Source organism: Tachypleus tridentatus, unplaced genomic scaffold (genome assembly GCF_004210375.1).
Source record: "Tachypleus tridentatus isolate NWPU-2018 unplaced genomic scaffold, ASM421037v1 Hic_cluster_2, whole genome shotgun sequence".
Classification (NCBI taxonomy): Eukaryota; Metazoa; Arthropoda; class Merostomata; order Xiphosura; family Limulidae; genus Tachypleus; species Tachypleus tridentatus.
Genome location: NW_027467782.1, coordinates 16,551,006 through 16,569,117, shown reverse-complemented (window position 1 = coordinate 16,569,117; position 18,112 = coordinate 16,551,006).

The following is an 18,112-nucleotide window of genomic DNA, read 5'->3' as shown; positions in this document are numbered from 1 at the left end:
AAAGCTATGAACTTCAAGGAAGTAGTCATGGAAATTGTACTGTTCTCAAATAACATGAGCAAAAACTATTAATTTGGTTAATATTAGTACACATAAAGTTGAAAGTAGTAACTACTAAGTCTAATTCAAATTAAAAATATACTTCTTATGTTTTCCAAAATTTCAATCTCTTTATGATACGATGAACTGCATTTTTAATTGTAGTCATGTTTGGCCTTGGTTGTTCTTCTCGGATGATGCGTTCGTTGTCTGTAAAGCAACCATTGGGTTGTGAGATTTTCAGTTGATTTATTGCGCCACTCAGAAGAACACGTGATGGTGTATCCTAGTTTTGACACAGATTGAAACAGAAGGCAATTATATATTGTCTTTACAAACTTGTAATACTTTTTAAAACACGTGGACACCTTCCATCCAAGATGTTTAAAGTGTTTGTCAGCCTTTGGTTTCACTTTTGGTAAAGTTTCCATCAGACTTTTCTTTGAGCCGTGAATCGTCATTAAATATCCACGATCAGTAAATTCCGTCTGAAACATTAATGTTTTATCAATGCAGCTGATGAAATCATCCTCACGCTCTTTTTGATCTTGAAGAAGCTTTGGTGATAAAATAACTTCTGCTGGTTCAGTTTCATAACATGTAATTCCTTGTATGAATGTATTAATACTCGTCTTCAGGAATAATGAAATGTCTTTATATAATGAATAAAGAAAGGGAATATGGTCCCACATCCTTGAAACTGATATTTCTTATCTTCAGGAAGATACCAATGTTGTTCAGGTGCTGGAGTGGTAAGTGAACTGCCTAGTTTACATTTGGAGAGCGTTTCAACTGGAATCCTGTGTCTGATTCCACCAATACTCAAACGTATAGTCTTTATTCCTTCAGGAAACATGGAAAAATATCAAGCTCTACTTATTTTACCTGAGATTTTATTTCTCAAAATCTCATTATTTTACTTGCTATCGTTCATTAACTTGTCATGTAGTAACTATATTTCATAAATGTGTACATATTTTCATATCTAAGCATTACTTTTAATTATTGATACGTAATACATTGTTTTATCAATAAACGACAATAACTATCATTGAATAACTTTTCTTTCCACGTTTCCTCATTTCGTAACCAATCAACAAAATACTTGACAGAGTGACGTACGATGGCTTGAGGGGTGAGTTGGAACCTTCATCTTCTATTTAAATAAACGTCACTATACGTGTGTATCTGTTCATTAAACGTTTCCACATTTATTGATAAAAGAGCACCAAACTTGACATAGTGATTCAGTAAGACATGGGCTTCTCTTTTACCAACGAACAGTGAGATTGACCGAAACCTTATAACGCCCCACGGCTAAATGGGCGAGCATGTTTGGTGCGACGGGATTCGATACCGCGACCCTCAGATTACGAGTCGAAATGCCTAAATCGACTTGGCCATGCAAGGTCACCAAGACTTAAGATAATTTGAATTAGGTTGGTGAAGAATCCCAGTGGTGGTGATACTATATTAACAATAATATGAGTAAATGAATAACGTTAATACGTAATATTAATAGTAATTCAGTGGCATGGTGATTTGACGAGCTGTGAAGTGTGATAGATACAAATACAATTAATTGGATACTTTATCATGATAGTAGTTTCATACTTTTGACTCAGAAGTTCCAAACTTATAAAAGGCAATTGTGCAAAGTCAAGTAACAAAATCTTTCATTATAACACCCATTTAATGTTGTGGAATTGTTTGGTATCCTAATAACTTTAGGTTTCAAGCAAAGTAGTTTAACTGTATAGTACTGATAATAGTGTCTCACAAATAATCAGTTAATATTAGATTCACATAAAACAATTTATGGAATAAATATACCCTCAAGACCAACATATATTGTCTATAATATTTACAGAGCCATTTTTCTATAGTTTTATAATTTGAATTTTGTTAGTTTAGTACTTGTAATTAAACCATGAATTATGATGTTCTTGCTTCATGCGTGAGGTCTAACAAATAGCTTAATATTTAGTAGTAAATATTTATACTGTTGATGTTCATCATTTTAATATTTTTGTATCATTGTTCATAAAACTTAATTATTGTATTAGTTTTTGTAGTATTAGTTGGAAGAGTTCCAGAAGTGAATAAAAATTTAATTTGTAAGAAGAGTATGGTATAATTGTCACTCTGCTCTAGTGACAATTCTCTAAGCTTTTTGGGCAATGAAAATAACACTTAATATAATGTGTTAAACACTCTCTGTGTGAAGGTTTATTTGTGAAGTTTTATGAAATTTATTTCTAACATACACCGGTACCATATGTTAGTTCCTTACTAGCTTCTTTCTATATAGTTAACACACTGCATTGAGCACCATGACAGTTATTTCAGATTTTAAATTTAATCACTATGTTCATTCAAGCAAAACCCTTATGATATGTCCTTGGTACAAGTTTATGGAAATTCTAAAGAATGACAAGTATTCTCATACTGATTCATCGGTTGTCAACAGTAAAGTATTACCATGTTGTTTTAGGTATAAAATATTTGAGTTTTCTTACGTGGTGACATGGAAGAATTAGCCCCACAAAATGGAAAGAATGACAAAATATTTTCTTGTCTTAACACTTTTGTGTTTGTGTTTTCTTATAGCAAAGCTACATCGGACTATCTGTTGAGTCCATCGAGGGGAATCGAACCCCTGATTTTAGCATTGTAACTCCGTAGACTTTCCACTGTAACAGCGGGAGACAACACTTTTGTTCAGTACTGTAATTGAATACTTGTTAGATATGATTTTGGTTTGTTTTGTTTTAAATTTCACGCAAAGCTACTCTCTGCACTAGCCATCCCTAATTTAGCAGTGCAAAAATAGAGGGAAGGCAGCTAGTCACCACTAACCACCGCCAACTCTTGGGCTACTCTTTTATTAACGAATAGTGTGATTAGTCGTAACATTATAACGTCCCCACGACTGAAAGGGCGAGCATGTTTGGTGTGATGGGGATTCGAACCCACGATCTTCAGATTGCGAGTCGAGTGCCTTAACCGCCTGGCCATGCTGTGCTCACTCGGGAGTTACAAATTTACATAAAATTTAGAGATTTATAGAAATATCTGAGACAAAACAGAAAGAACGATAACACCCAGAACAATATTTATTAGAAATACAGGGTTTTCGGAAAGTCACTGTGCACTTATATATTTATTAACAGACATGTTTCAATATCGAATAGGAGGTAAATATGAATGATAATTGCAAAAAATGTTGAAAGTGACCCCCGTTGGCATCAATACAGGCTTGGATCCTTCTTATTTTGTTTCTAAACACCGCTATCAGTTGCTGGCTTGAAATAGACTGAATGAATGCTGTTATCGCTGTTTTCAAAACTACACAGTGACTTTCCGAACACCCTGTATAATCTCACAAAAAAAGCAAATTACAATTGTAGTGTGTTGTAAAATAGAAGGAAAGATAGTTTCACTTGATAACGAACCAGTAGACAGTAGAGATCAAACTTTAACAGAAACTGAAGGACGGTCTTTAACAGGATAATTACAATGTGGTTGGCACAGAGAAATAGCAAGCTTTTCGTGGAACTGTTGACAGTTTAATCCACACTGAAATACAAGGATGAAGGTAATATTGACAACAGTAAGATACACATTTAGAACGATGTAATACAAATGAGTGTATAGCCACTACAAAACTACCACTGACAACAGGTGACAGGATGAAAGGATTTAAGTGGACAATGAAACACACACAACGAGATGACCAAAGTTAGAAACGTGTACTTTTAGCAGGTGCATTCTATATCGAATTATCTGGTAAGGATGAAAGACATTTTGTTTGATGGGATAGAGAAAAGTGGATCAATGGAATATTCACAACAATGGTTTGGATTTCACAATTAACATGTTTTACGCTGAATAGGCTTATATAAAAACTGAGAAAGTTAATTAAAAGGCTTAGCTGAACTGTGGAGAGTAATACGGGACATTTGTAACGATAATCCACAATTACATATTGACAAACGGTAGAGCAGCATGAGAATACGGTGTAATGTTTCATGTGATGAGAAGGTCTCACATCAAAATGATAATCACGCCCCTCGTCATGTTGACAAAACGTTAAAATCCCTTCACTATAGATCTCTTTTAGTAGGATGGTCAAATTCCTGAACTCTTTATGGTTATTATTCTGTTAAAGATCTCAATGCCGTAAGATAAACCAGATAGTAAAACTTGTGTCTATAAAGATAGTAACGAAGATGGTACACTACATGGAAATTTCTAAAAACGCTTTATCAAAAGTATAGCATCTTTTTACGCAGTTATTTCATGACTTCCTTATATAGAAAAAAAGATTTTCCTTTCTCTCCTATTACACTATTGTTTCTAGTGATGGTGAGCTTTTGGTAAGATAACACTGGTATTGTGGTAAAACTTTCTTTTGGAATACTTAAATTCTTTTTTTCTCTCAATCTTATCTTAATCATTGGGATAAAATATTATGGTATGGAAATCTATACTCTAACATACTCCATTGATAATTAGAGAGTTAAACAGCAGTATCGAATCATATGGCATGGTAATCTATACTTTAACATACTCCATTAATAGGTAGAGAGTTAGACAGTAGGATAAAATCATATGGTATGGTGATCTATACTCTAACACACTCCATAAAATAGCAATGGGTGGTAAGCAGTGTCGGAAAAGTCCCTAGTAACGGGGGGTAAGCAGTGGGGAAATGTCCCAAGCAACAAGTAGATAAGCAGTGGGGGAAATGCCCCTAGCAATGGAGGTAAGTTGTGGTGGAAATGTCTCTAGTATCGGGAGTAAGCTGTGTGTCAAATGGCCCAAGCAACGGGCGGGTATCAGCGGGGGAAATGTCCCAAGCAACAGTGAGGTAAGCAGTGAGGGAAATTCCCTGAAAACGGGGGTAAGCAATGGGATGTCCCTAACAACGGGGGGTAAGCAGTGTCGGAAAAGTCCCTACCAACGGGGAATAAGCAGTGTCGGAAATGTCCCTAGCAACGGGGGGTAAGCAGTGTCGAAAATGTCCCTAGCAACGGGGTAAGCAATTTTGGAAATGTCCCTTGAAACGGGGGGTAAGCAGTATTGGAAATCTCCCTAGCAACATTTGGGTAAGAAGTGTTGGAAAGGACCCCAGCAACGAGGTGTAAGCAGTGTTGGAAATGTACCAAGCAACGAGTGGTTAAGCACTGTTGTAAATGTCTCTAGCATCGGGGAATAAGCAGTGATGATGATGATGATACCAATGATGATGATACCACTGATGATAATGATGATAACGACACTAATGATGATGATGATGATGATACCAATGATGATGATGATGATACCACTGATGATAATGATGATAACGACACTAATGATGATGATACTACTGATGATGATGATGATGATCATCATGATGATACTACTGATGATGATCATGATGATACTAATGATGATGATCATGATGATACTTATGATGATGATAATGATGATGATGAGACTAATGATGATTATACTATTGATGATGATACCACTGATGATAATGATGATGATACCACTGATGATAATGATGATGATACCAATAATGATGATGATGATGATACCATTAATGATGATGATGATGATACTGATGATAATGATGATGATACCAATGATGATACCATGATGATGATGATAACATGATGATAATGATGATATGATGATACTGATGATGATGATACTAATGATGATGATACAAATGATGATGATGATGATACAAAAATAATATGATAATGATGATGATACAAAAAATAATAATGATGATGATGATGATACTAATGATGATGATACAAAAGATAATAATGATGATGATGGTGATGATACTTGATCGTCAGCTTTTAGATTATTATAATCAAATCACAAGGGTGCCAGCTCTTAGACTATAATAATTACATCACTTGACCGTCAGCTTTTAGACTATTATAATCAAATCACATGACTACCAACTCTTGGACTATTATGATTACATCATTTGACCATCACTCTTACGGTATACTGAAAACCACAAAGTGCTTGCGCCATTTGTTTCTGCAATGGGATGCAAACCACGGATCCACAATCCAACACGTTAAGTGCTAAATCACATCCTGCCCAGAGAGAACGAGCGAGCCACATAAGAGGAAAAATGTACTTGAGTAAAAGACAAATGTTGGAAGAGAATTCTTCTTTAGATACGGTGTGTTTTATTTACATTTATATTGCATTAAAATATTGTAAATAAACAATGTATATCAAAACTTTGTTTTCTGATGTCATTTGTGTTATTTATACGATAAAACTTAAATCATCAATCTCATACACTGGCACAGTTTTCTTTATTCTTATACAAGACGGTAGAGTACGTTTTGACACCGGAAATCCGATAAATATCTTTAATGGTTCATGTGCAACATGTGTGTTTCACACGTCTCACGCTACTGTTTAAAATAGCAATATTTAGAATGTGAAATTATATTGAAAATTGCTTCGGTCACGGATGACGTTATTCACAGTTCTTGCTCCTAAAGGACAAGAAAGGATGTTTAGTTACGTACAGGAGAAAGTTATTCGTCAAGAAGAAAATGATCGAAAAAAAAGTGCATTGATTGTCTACCGAGAAACCACGATAGCTCAGAAGAGAGTTTTAATATCAATAACAGTGGTTGTACACGCACGACACAACCTCGGACATGCGCATTTTATTTCACAGAAGATGTTTATCTTCTGTTTAATTACGAAAGCTTAAAGAAATTTAGGTGTATGTTTTTTGACAACACTGGGAAAAGTCGGCTATTTCTATAATTCGTTTTGGTTTGTTTGTTTTTTTGACAAACTTCAGAAACATTTCTATCTTAAAAATCTAACCGCGTCTTGACCATTTGGCACGATCGCGAAATCTAATATAAGAATCAGAGTACTTTATTTCTATGAGGGAGTTAATGTGGACAACATTACATTCAAGAAAGTGGCGCCACAATAAAGATTTTCTATCAGAAATTGGGTCAAAGATCAAACTGTTTCAGGTCAACACTACATTCCAAAAAGGTGGATAGGTAATACAGATTACCTATTAGAGATTGGGTCAAAGATAAAATATTTCGGGTCAACATGACATTCGAGAAAGGTGGCGTCACAGTAAAATTTCCTGTTAGAGATTAGGTCAAAGTTAAAACTGTCTCAACGATTTCTGCTTCGCGCCGCCGTTTCATTTCTGTATGAGAAGTTAAAGTTTAACGTGATCATAAAAGATATTGTGTAGAAAAACCCAGACTAACTTTCGGTTGGGACAAGTTCTTTTGTTGAAGACTACAGCAATAATTATGATCTCCACGCCCCACAGGTTTATAACCAATGTCACTCCCTTGAATTAACTCTAGTAACACTCAACAAGCGTGTTAAGGCGTGCGACTTGTAATCTGAAGGTCGTGGTTTCGCATCCCCGTCGCGCCAAACATGCTCGCTCTTTCAGCCGTAGGGCGTTAAAATGTAAGGGTCAGTATTTGTTGGTAAAAGAGTAGCTCAAGAGTTGGCGGTGGGTGGTGATGACTAGCTGCCTTCCCTTTAGTCTTACACTGCTAAATTAGGGGCCCTCGAGTAGCTTTGCGCGAAATTCAAAAATGAACAAACACTCAACAATGTTTAACCTCCAGAACAGTATAATTATTCTTAATACACTCCAACAAATAATATCAACAAAAGAGTGTCTTTCAGAGCTCAACCTGTGTTATAGCAGAAACAATCATATTGTAGTGTCTTTCAGAACAATTACTGGTGATTTTAACAGGGGCGTTTCGGATGAGAAACTTTTTACAACAAACGTGAGCAAACAAGTTGTAATGAGTGTCATTGTAAATATACGTTTTACTCAAGCACGTGAATATTGTATGCGTACTCTCAGTTTGTGTATACAAATATTTCTACAATAAATTTTAAAATTATAATCACTGCCGTATAACTCTGTTTTACACAAGGAAATCAGGAACGTTTTACCTAAGATTAAAGAGAAGAGAAAATGTAATATTTCGTTTTTAAAAACAACATATTTTGATTGATGTGTAGCTACGCCTTCTCCGACCTCTTTCGTTTAACATTTTATTGCCTTGTAACTAGGCCTGTTGCCGGGAGTGTAGGTGTGTCATAATTATTTTGTTCGAGTCAAAAATGTTGGTTGTATTTCTGTTTGTATTTATTATATGTGTGTATTGCATGCGACTCCCACGTGGTTAATGTCGTATCCTAAACTTAGTGTTAAGTTTTTTACAGAGAGCTTTCGCTCTAGCTTGTGAGTATTGAATATAATGATCATGCGGCCCGTGCTTCTAATTCCCTAAGTAATCTTGCCCCTGTGAAAAAAGTTTGGTGACCCTGAGCTAGAAACAAACAGAAATACAACCAACATTTTATTTACCAAAAGGTTATCAAAGAAGGTGACATTAGCAAATGCAATTGTCATATCGCACATAGTGAGTACACATCTAAATTTCACTAAGCTGCAAAAAAGTTAGTGAGATTTATGAAATTGGCGTTTGGCTTTTAAAATATCTTCAATGTTCGGTTCTGAATTGCTGCATCCAATCATTAGAATTGCTTTCAAATGTTCATCAGTCAACCTTGATCGACGTACCGACATCACATACTTCATTTTGAAAATGCTTATTCACAGACATAAGTTGTTCCGCACATTCATGCCATACCAGATTCGTACTGCTTCAGCTTTGGAAAATCATCATCAGGTATGCAGCTGTAAAATGCAATAAGTTGCTTCTCTCTGTGTTTTGCTTTCAACAAGTCATTTCCTTGCAAATCGATGACCTCCAGCTGAAGTTCCACTGGCACGTCATCAATGACACAATCAAAAATAATTTTGAAAAAAGGAGAACGTCACTTTCGATTCTGTCGAGATCCAAAAATCTCTCTAAAAATGCTTATTTAAATCACCAATAATCTTTTTCTGAAACTCCAGGTTGACATCTTCTGTGATTCCAGCATGAAACTCATTGAAACACTAAAAATGAGAGAGGTTCCTCCTTCCAAATGTGCTTCAAACAATGACAGCTTTCTCCAAAATCCTTTAATGATTCTATAGAGAACACAGGCAAAGTTATTCTCACCCTGAAGTTTCAAGTTCAATTCATTCATGTGATGTCAATCAAAATTGACAACTTTGACAACCAGGTTGGATCCGACAGAAGTGGATCGGCTCTATATTTCTCGATAAAAATTATATCTATTTCTCTTCTCAGCTTATAAAAACGAGACAAGACGTTACCGCAGCTGAGCCACCTCACCGCTGTGTGATAAGGCAAGTCACAGAAATCCGAATCAATTTCTTCAAGAAACACCTTGAACTGGCGATGATTAAGTGCATGACTCCGAATGAAATTCACTGCAGAAATGACTTGTTTCAGTACGCAAGAAATATCTAAGTCTTTTCTACAGAGTGCTTGCTCGTGTATGATGCAGTGTATGAACAGAGCGCTTCAGAGTTGAAGATCTTCCAACTGTTTCCTGATCAGACCCGTCTTTACTCCAGCCATGTTTCTTCCTCCATCAACTGTAACACCTCTAAGCTGATTCCACTGAAGGCTATAGTCTTTCAAAGTTTTATGCACTTCCATGAAAATGTCTTCTCCACTTGTTCTTCCGTGCGTGCTGCAAACTGATGCCAACTCTTCCGTGATCTGAAAGTCCAAATTAACTCCACGAATGAACACGAGAAATTGTGACGTACTTGAGAGATCAGTAGACTCATCCTGTGCCAGAGAATACCATAGGGAGTTTCTAGCTTTTTGGCGTATCTGTAATGCGATGTTCTCTCCAAGTTCTTCTGCTCTCCGTACAACTGAAGTTGCTGAAAGGCAAATTGTCTTTTCAGGACACAGCTCATTTGCTGCTTCCATCATACGCTCTTTGATGAAGTTGTCGTCAATAAAGGTTTTCCTCGCTCTGCCATCCTATGCACTATTTTGTAACTTGTACGAGTGACAGATTCATTTTCAGCAAACTTTCTCGTGAAGAGATTCTTTTGAGATTCAAAACCACGTATCATGGATTCAAATTTCTCAGAACGGAACTTTCCTGAAAATTTCAAATATGTTGATCGATGTTTTGTTTCATAGTGACGCCGAAGACTATACTCTTTTAAAATGGCAACACTTTCTGTGCATATCACACAAGTAGCTTTCTGTTTTATTGTTTCCACAAAGAAGTGCTTTTCTCCCCATTCATCATTGAAAGCATGACACTCAAAGTCCACTTTTCTTCTTTTAAAAGCAGTCATGAAAAAAAAACAGAGTCTGAAAATGAAAACACAGATCGCTGTGAGAAAAGTATTGTACTGGTCCAAGAACGCACAAACAAAATATATTGAAACGTACCTTTGGCACGAAACTTACCTAAGAACGAGTTACGAAAAGCTCATAACCCGACTACTAAGAGAAATGAGCTTGCTGAAGCGGTAACCCAAGCCCGCTGAATTTACAAGACGAGTCGATAGGACGAGGGTTAAGTCTGTACTTGTTTTCGAAATCCAAATGCTTTTATAGATACGTGCCCCGATATGAATAAACGGGCAGCAAGGACGAAAGGAGAATTTTCCTATTGGTTAAAAATGCGCGTGACAGCCTTGTTTCTTTTTATGATAACGTCTTGTATTTGTCAGCTTGAAGCGACCATCGGTGTGATTTATTTTGTTATGACAGTCGGACATTTTAATTTCAAGCGGCTAGCTGCTGGCGGGCCGGTCAAAATTACCTCGAGGGCCGTAGTTTGGTGACTCCTGGCCTACAACATTCAGTTTGATTTTCTCCTCCATATTTGAGGGTCAAGCAATTGAAAAGTCGAAAGTTCGAGCGACCATGATACTAAAGACGTTCCTTTTTTTTTTTACAGCTGAGAGTGCTTTATAAGTATGATCGTCGATTACATTGTTCGATATGATTTTAAACAACATCTTTATTGCGGAGGGTGTTGACGATTATTTGTCTTTCCTTTCTCGTGATTTGTGAGTCAAAGATAGAGACGGCTGCATTCTATGGCGTTTCTCACCTGGTCATTAAGATTCGTGTTCCCACAGGGAATTTCACATTCAACATCAATATTTTCATGCTTTCTTCCATTAGTGAATTTATTTATTAGTTGGATATTTAATCAGTTCCAAGTCTCTAACCTTGTATTCATTTCTTTTGGTATTCTAACATTTTGTTTGAGATCTCATCTGTTGCAAAGTGCTCTGTTTTTAGTTTTTCTAATTCCTCAGATTTATTCATAACCTTTTAGTTATTTTATATATTTTCATTTTAAGACGAAAAATAAATAAAATCATTGTTCATTAGTCACAACCGATCAACAATAACAATAAGAGGTGCTTCAATGTGTTAAAAGTTCAGCTGTCTTTACCTTTCCATCTTCCTATCTTTATCAGGTTGTTTTCCTGTCTTTATCTATCCGCCTGTCTGTCTTTACCTATTAGTCTTTGTGTCTTTATATACCAGTCTTTCTTCTTTTTATCAATGCGTTTTCTTGGCTAATTCAACAGTTTTCCTGTTATTATACACCTGTCATCAAGGTACTGTTAATATAATCTATAAGTGTACTCACCCATTTCAGTCTCTTGGTGTTGGGCTTCTCTGTGTCACATTTTAACGATCCACAGAAGGTAAAGTTACAGTAAAGTGTGAATGTTGTATTATGTTCTATTTAATATTATAGAGACAAGTTATGGCAGTATCCGTGTAACAACTTAAACAAATGTTTTTCTTTTCTTTTCGAGTTACGAAGGGAGAAGTGTAATGAGTAGAAACAACTGTGTTAGAATTAAAACGTCGTTCCAAACGAATAGTGGGATTGGCCGTACCATTATGACGCTCCCACTGCTGAAAGGGCGAGCATTAAGATGTTTGGTGCGACCGGGATTCGAACCAAATCGAACGCCTTAACCCACCTGGCCATCTTAATGGCCAACCATCTTAATTCAGTGAAGACAGGTTGAGAGGATTACTGTTAAGTCAACAGTGAAACAGCTGTTTCCTTTTGGTTCTGACAGACAACATAACGTATGGACGTTTAAAAGTTTGATTGACGATAAAAGACAAACTGAAAACACGCTTAAAGTTTGTATTTATGATTAACTGCTTATTTTAAACATTAGTTTATTCAGAACCAAAGTAACCAGATGTAAAACTGAACCTGTCAGGATTAGAACCTCCGATTCTCCAGAGGCGTGGGTTAGAATACCGTTTGATTCTAATTTCTACGAAGTCAGATTTTGGAATAAATGAATAAAACGTGTAAACGGTTCTGTTTCCTGTTAAAGTATTTATATTTTTAAGAAAACCACCAAGCCTAGCCGTCCCTAATATTGAAGTGATAGTCTAGAAGGTAACAATTAACACAACACCACCTACCGTCTACTCTTGGGCTGCTCTTTACCAACAAAAAGCGAGATTGATCGTCACATACAACGCTCCGAAGGCTGAAAGGATGACTACGTTCGAGTACGGGTTTCGATCATGTGACCAGCAGATTGCGAGTCTTGGGCACTAACCACCAGGCGATGCAAAGCCCGCTAAGGGATGCACTGTCACTCTTATAACGCACCAATATATTATAGTGCAGGGAATATTTTACATTATCGCGCGGAATCGAAGTAGATTCGATAGCTCCAAAATCCAGAGATCTACTAGCCCGGACTCAAATTCTAATAGAAAGAGTTGTAAAGTAAACTGTTATGATATGGGGAAAGAGAAGGTTTACAGTGACGTAATATTAAAATGACATCTGAGTATCTGAAGGAAAATCTAATAACAATCAGCGAGTCTTACGGGTCGAACAAGTGTATATGTACATTAACAAGAGGGCATAAAGTTAGGTCAAATACTTTTCCTTTACTGACACGTGCATATAAAGTTCTTCGTGAAGAATGTAACCAGACCCTCTGTCAAGTAATGAAAGTGACTTAGAAGCTGTGGGTAGAGGAAAAAGTAACGTAGACACTTTCCATTATCCGGCTGTAAAACTACAAATCGTTGTTGAGTATTTTTAGTTTATGGTCTGTCTCAATGTGGCAGCAGTTTGAAAGTTTAAACAGATTTTATCGGATGATTATTCAATTGCAAAATTGAAGCACACACACTGTGTTGCATCTGGTAGTTTATTACTACAACTGTAAAGTGTGGGTCTAAAAATGACTTTTATTTTAGCACACTCTTACAGTTTGTGTCTCAGGATTAAAAGTATTGTTACTGGTGCTTAAAAAGAATAAATTCTGACAATTCTCAAATTATGTTTCGTCCTGTTGGTTTATCATTGAACTGTTTCCATGGATAGTATGGTATTATCTTAACAAAGAATTGAGAAATAACTTTTATCAGAGATGTGAATGGTTGTTGATAACAACAGTATCAAACATGCAATCATTAAGTGTTAGAAACAGATTCGCATTTGAAAGATTGGAGAGTACATCAGAAGAAATCAGAGACAAAATACAACTTGGTTATGGAAGGTTATCACATGCAGACTTTAATAAATGATGAACACATTCTTCAGTTTTCTTACATATTTTTACAACACTTGAAGTTACCTTTTTCAAGCCTCTCTGTCGTTTATAGGTACAAAAGCTTTTCTTTCTTTATTGGACAATGTGTACACCACAACACAAGCTTTCTGGTTTTTTTTGTTAACCATTCAAACTTTATACTCTTCATTATAGAACATTGATATGTCCTTGTAAAAATACAGTTTATTAAATTTGGTACTTCAGCATAATCATGCCCATTCATGACTGACTTTTAATAAAGTAGGTCATAATTTTGATGACTGAAATATCTGAACATGCAGTGACAGTGGGAGCATCAGCTACAACATCAACATCAATTAACAGTACAAATGTTTTTGTTGTTGAGGGTATAATTGCCCAGGTCTCCCACTCTACTGTGATATGAAAATAGCCTTTTCTGTGTAGCCATGAATTGTTGATCAGTGGGGTTGTTATTGAAGCCACCTTTGACACGGATAGCTGAAAATAATGGCTCATGGTAATCCTGACCCATTTTATAGGTCGATAAATACCTTATAAATTGACTTGAATCTTCCACCATTGGTGTTTTGCGAGAGGTTAAACATTGACTCCATGAAAAAAAAAAAAAGAAATACGAGGTCAGAGATCGGTTAATTCTAATACCTGATAATTTAGCTGTGGAAGGAAAACTGGAGTGCCACGAGAGAAACCCACTTTCACAAACCAGATGCCAAAATATATGTGGATGGGAAGGTCTAAACTAAAGTTGGGAGTTAATAGTTCTTGATTCTGCCGAAAAATATATCTGGTTAGTGCTTGACTTGTAAAGAAAAAAGATAATTGGACAAGATAATCATTACTAAATTGAGATAAAAGACATTAGTAAATAAAGTTGAGAGTATTATTGGGTGAAATGTGCGTTTGCCAAGAGGAGGGAGTAGCTGATAGATCGGTAAACTGGGTTGTAAGCGAGTTATGGTTTACTGCTTCGTTGTAAAATTTAGTGACTCGTTGAAGTAAACGTGTTTTAATAGGTGATATGTTGTGTATTTTATCGAGGTAACAATGGGGAGTATAGCATGGCAAACGGAAGGCAGTCCTAGTAGCCGTGTATTGTAATGTTTGTAATTTTTTTGGTGAGAGAGTCGGGCATGTTACAGAGTAGCATGCAACTATACTCGACCGAGGGGTATAATGTATACGAATATAATAGTTTGAGGGGTACATCCTTTGTTCATACCGCTAATCCTTCAAAGGAAGGAGATGCGTTGACTGAAACGTGATGCAATTATGTTAATATGGGTTGGCCAGTAAGTTTAGAATTAAAATGGACACCTAGAAATTTAACAGATTTTGAGAAGGGGATCACAGTATTATGGATTTTAAGTTGTACCTTGGACATTCTTTTCTTTTACTTTTAAAGCATCTATAAAATAAAATGGCTTGAGATTTGTGAGGATTAAGTGCTTCCTGCCAGTTGTCGCACCATTGCGTGATGGTAGTCTGTACACGATAAGCGGGTTAGTAGACGTACTCCAAACAGCTATGTCATCGGCGTATTGTGAATCATGAGTGTGAGTAATGGCATGGAAAGAAATGCCATTCACAGAGAATGTATAGCAAAGGGCTGAGCACGGAGTCTTGGGGACTCCCGCTAATATGGGAAACGAGTGAGAGAGTTCATTGTTAACTTTAACTCTGGCGAAAGCTACCTATCCAACGGGTAAAGGTATACGGACTGTTCATGGAGAAAAGCTTATAGAGCAGAGCGTTATGCCACACCGAATCAAAAGCTTGCCTGATATCAAGGAATACGGCTACCTGATTCCGGTTAAAAGTTTGAAATGGAGATTCAGTAACTCAAACGAGGTGATTAGCAGTTTGACGTCGGGAGGCTTTCTGAATATTTGCCAGGAGATTATTAGTCTCAGCGAAGAAAATAAGTCTATTTGTAACTGGGGCGTAGATTTTATACACCCGATGGGGGAGGATGATTTTTGCAACCACTTAGGTGGAATACCGAGCCGACTGACCACCTGGGCATCGCTGGACAATAATGTGTGATAGCTACAACACAAGTAATTGCAAGTTTCTCGAAAATACTTAAACAATCACAAATATATTACATTCCTGTTAAACGCTCATCAAACACGTTGTGATATAATGTCTATAAGCACGTCTATTAAATAAAAGCGTATTACCGTAAAGCACAAGCACTTTATTAGAGGGCAGTTATAATCTGAAATTTCATGGATTAATGAGGGCCACAAACACAGATCTGATGAGCCCTGTTGTAAAATCGAGGCTCAGACTAAAGGGAGCGTAGGGGAGGTGATGTAGGGCGCGTCTGGATCCAAGCAGCCCGAACCTGTCGTTAACTGTACACTAAACGTACACTATGGTCAGCGACTTCGGCAGCTAAGGAGAGTAAGGCGTTCGACAATAAAACCGGCTAGACATGCATGAGAATAAATGGCGTAGGAAAACCGCACAATATAAACATAAGATTGATGCAGCTACAAGCTACAAATGGCCTGCCAGATCCAGATCACAGGAGTTTACGCTTGGGAGCAATATTTTCGAATTTCATGCTCTGTTCAATCTGTTGTGATGAAAAGTTTACTTAATCTTACACCACGTACAAGACGTAGGTAGATTCTGTGATAGTGCTTGCAAGCCTTGCATGTATACTTGGGCTTACTGACTGATACTTACGAACTATCGCTGAGATCGAAAAGTTTAGAAACATGCCTATATTCATCATCATCATCTGCCACTCAATTCCTTAAGGAACATAGGACCGCAATCACTGCGGTTTCCGTAACAGGTTTTTAAGTGAGTAGGTTGTTAGCCCATTGCACCTAGCCGTCCGTAATTTAGAAGTGTAAGACTAGAGGGAAGGTAGTTAGTCATCACCACCCACCGCCAACTCTTGGGCTACACTTTTACAAACGAATAGTGGGATTGCTCGTGACATTATAACACACCCACAGCTGGGAGGGCGAGCATGTTTAGCGCGACGCGGACGCGAACCCGCGACCCTCAGATTACGAGTCGCATGCCTTAACGCGCTCGGCCATGCCTATATTAAAGATGTACATTTAGGTTACTGAAAAAGCCTACATCTAAGCCCAATTATGTAATTCGATTGGCAAGAACACGAGAATCACAAGAACAAACACAAATTTGTGAGCCTGTAATGCAATAAAACAATTCAACTGACCAAACTGTAGGGAGGGATGATTGTATGCACCGCCCCCCACCTAAAATGAAGGGGGGATGTATCCCCTATTTCCCAGATCTACGCCCCTGCTGGTGGTAATTCTACGATACCCGATGTGTTTGTTTTCTTGTGGGTTTTTTTATTTTGCGCAAAGCTACACAAGGGATGTATGCGCTAGCCGTCCTTAATTTAGCAGTGTAAGACTGGAGGAAGATCAGTTAGTCATCATCACCCACCGCCAACTCTTGGGCTTCTCTTTTACCAACGAATAGTGGAATTGACCGTCGTAGTATAACACCCCTACGGCTGAAAGGGCGAGTATGTTTGGTGCGACGGGGATTCAAACCCGCGATTTTCAGATTACGAGTCAAGCGTCTTAACCACCTGGCCATGTTGGGCCCAACCCGATGTGTATATAGTGTGATCACAGTAATGACCAAAACTTTGTATGTGTTTTAAATAATAGTCTTCGTTACCGTAAAACCAGTTACATGTAATAAAATAATACTTAACCAATAAGTAAACTTAAAACGAAACTATTAAAGTGAGATTTGCTTCTGAAGTATTTTGATACACGTTTTCACATGCTAATACAATTTTGTGTCTTTCAATAAATGCATCAGATAATACGTAATAATTAATACGTATATTAATTATTTTGTCCCAACAGCTTTCATTAACTCTTTTCTTTTCTAAAAAATATTTAAAAATATTTGAAGTTTGATATTTTTAACCTGTTCGACACTTCAAGCAATACATTAGTTAAAGGACTATATTAGAAATCTCCAGGTTCGGAAGCAACCGTTCCTAATTTACAACTGGTGGTTAGATGTGGGTGGGAGAGTGAATCATTCAGCAGCACCCACTGCATACCTTTAACGGAATGTACCGACACTGAACTACTGCTTTTGTAAAATATTCACTGCTGAAAGTATAAATCATGTATGACAACATTGTGTGCTCTCGAACGTTGGACTTTCGAATATGCAACCTGACATACTAAATGCCCAAGGCGGTGAGTAGTAATGACTAGCTGCCTTCCCTCTTGTTTTACACTGCTAAATTAGGGACGGATAGCACAGATACCTGTCGTGTAGCTTTGGGCGAAATTCAAAACAAACCAAACCAGTCTTTTGTGTGTGACGTATATTCATCACAGTTAACAGGTGGATCATTGTTGTCAAGTAGACTTTCGGAAAACTCGCGTGATTTGTATAAAAGCAGCCAACCAAGAGTCAAGAGAAAATATTATTATTGGACAGCTACAGTCAGTGTGCTATAGGTGTATGAAGCCATAACTGTGATTAACGTCTATATTTAATCGGAAACTA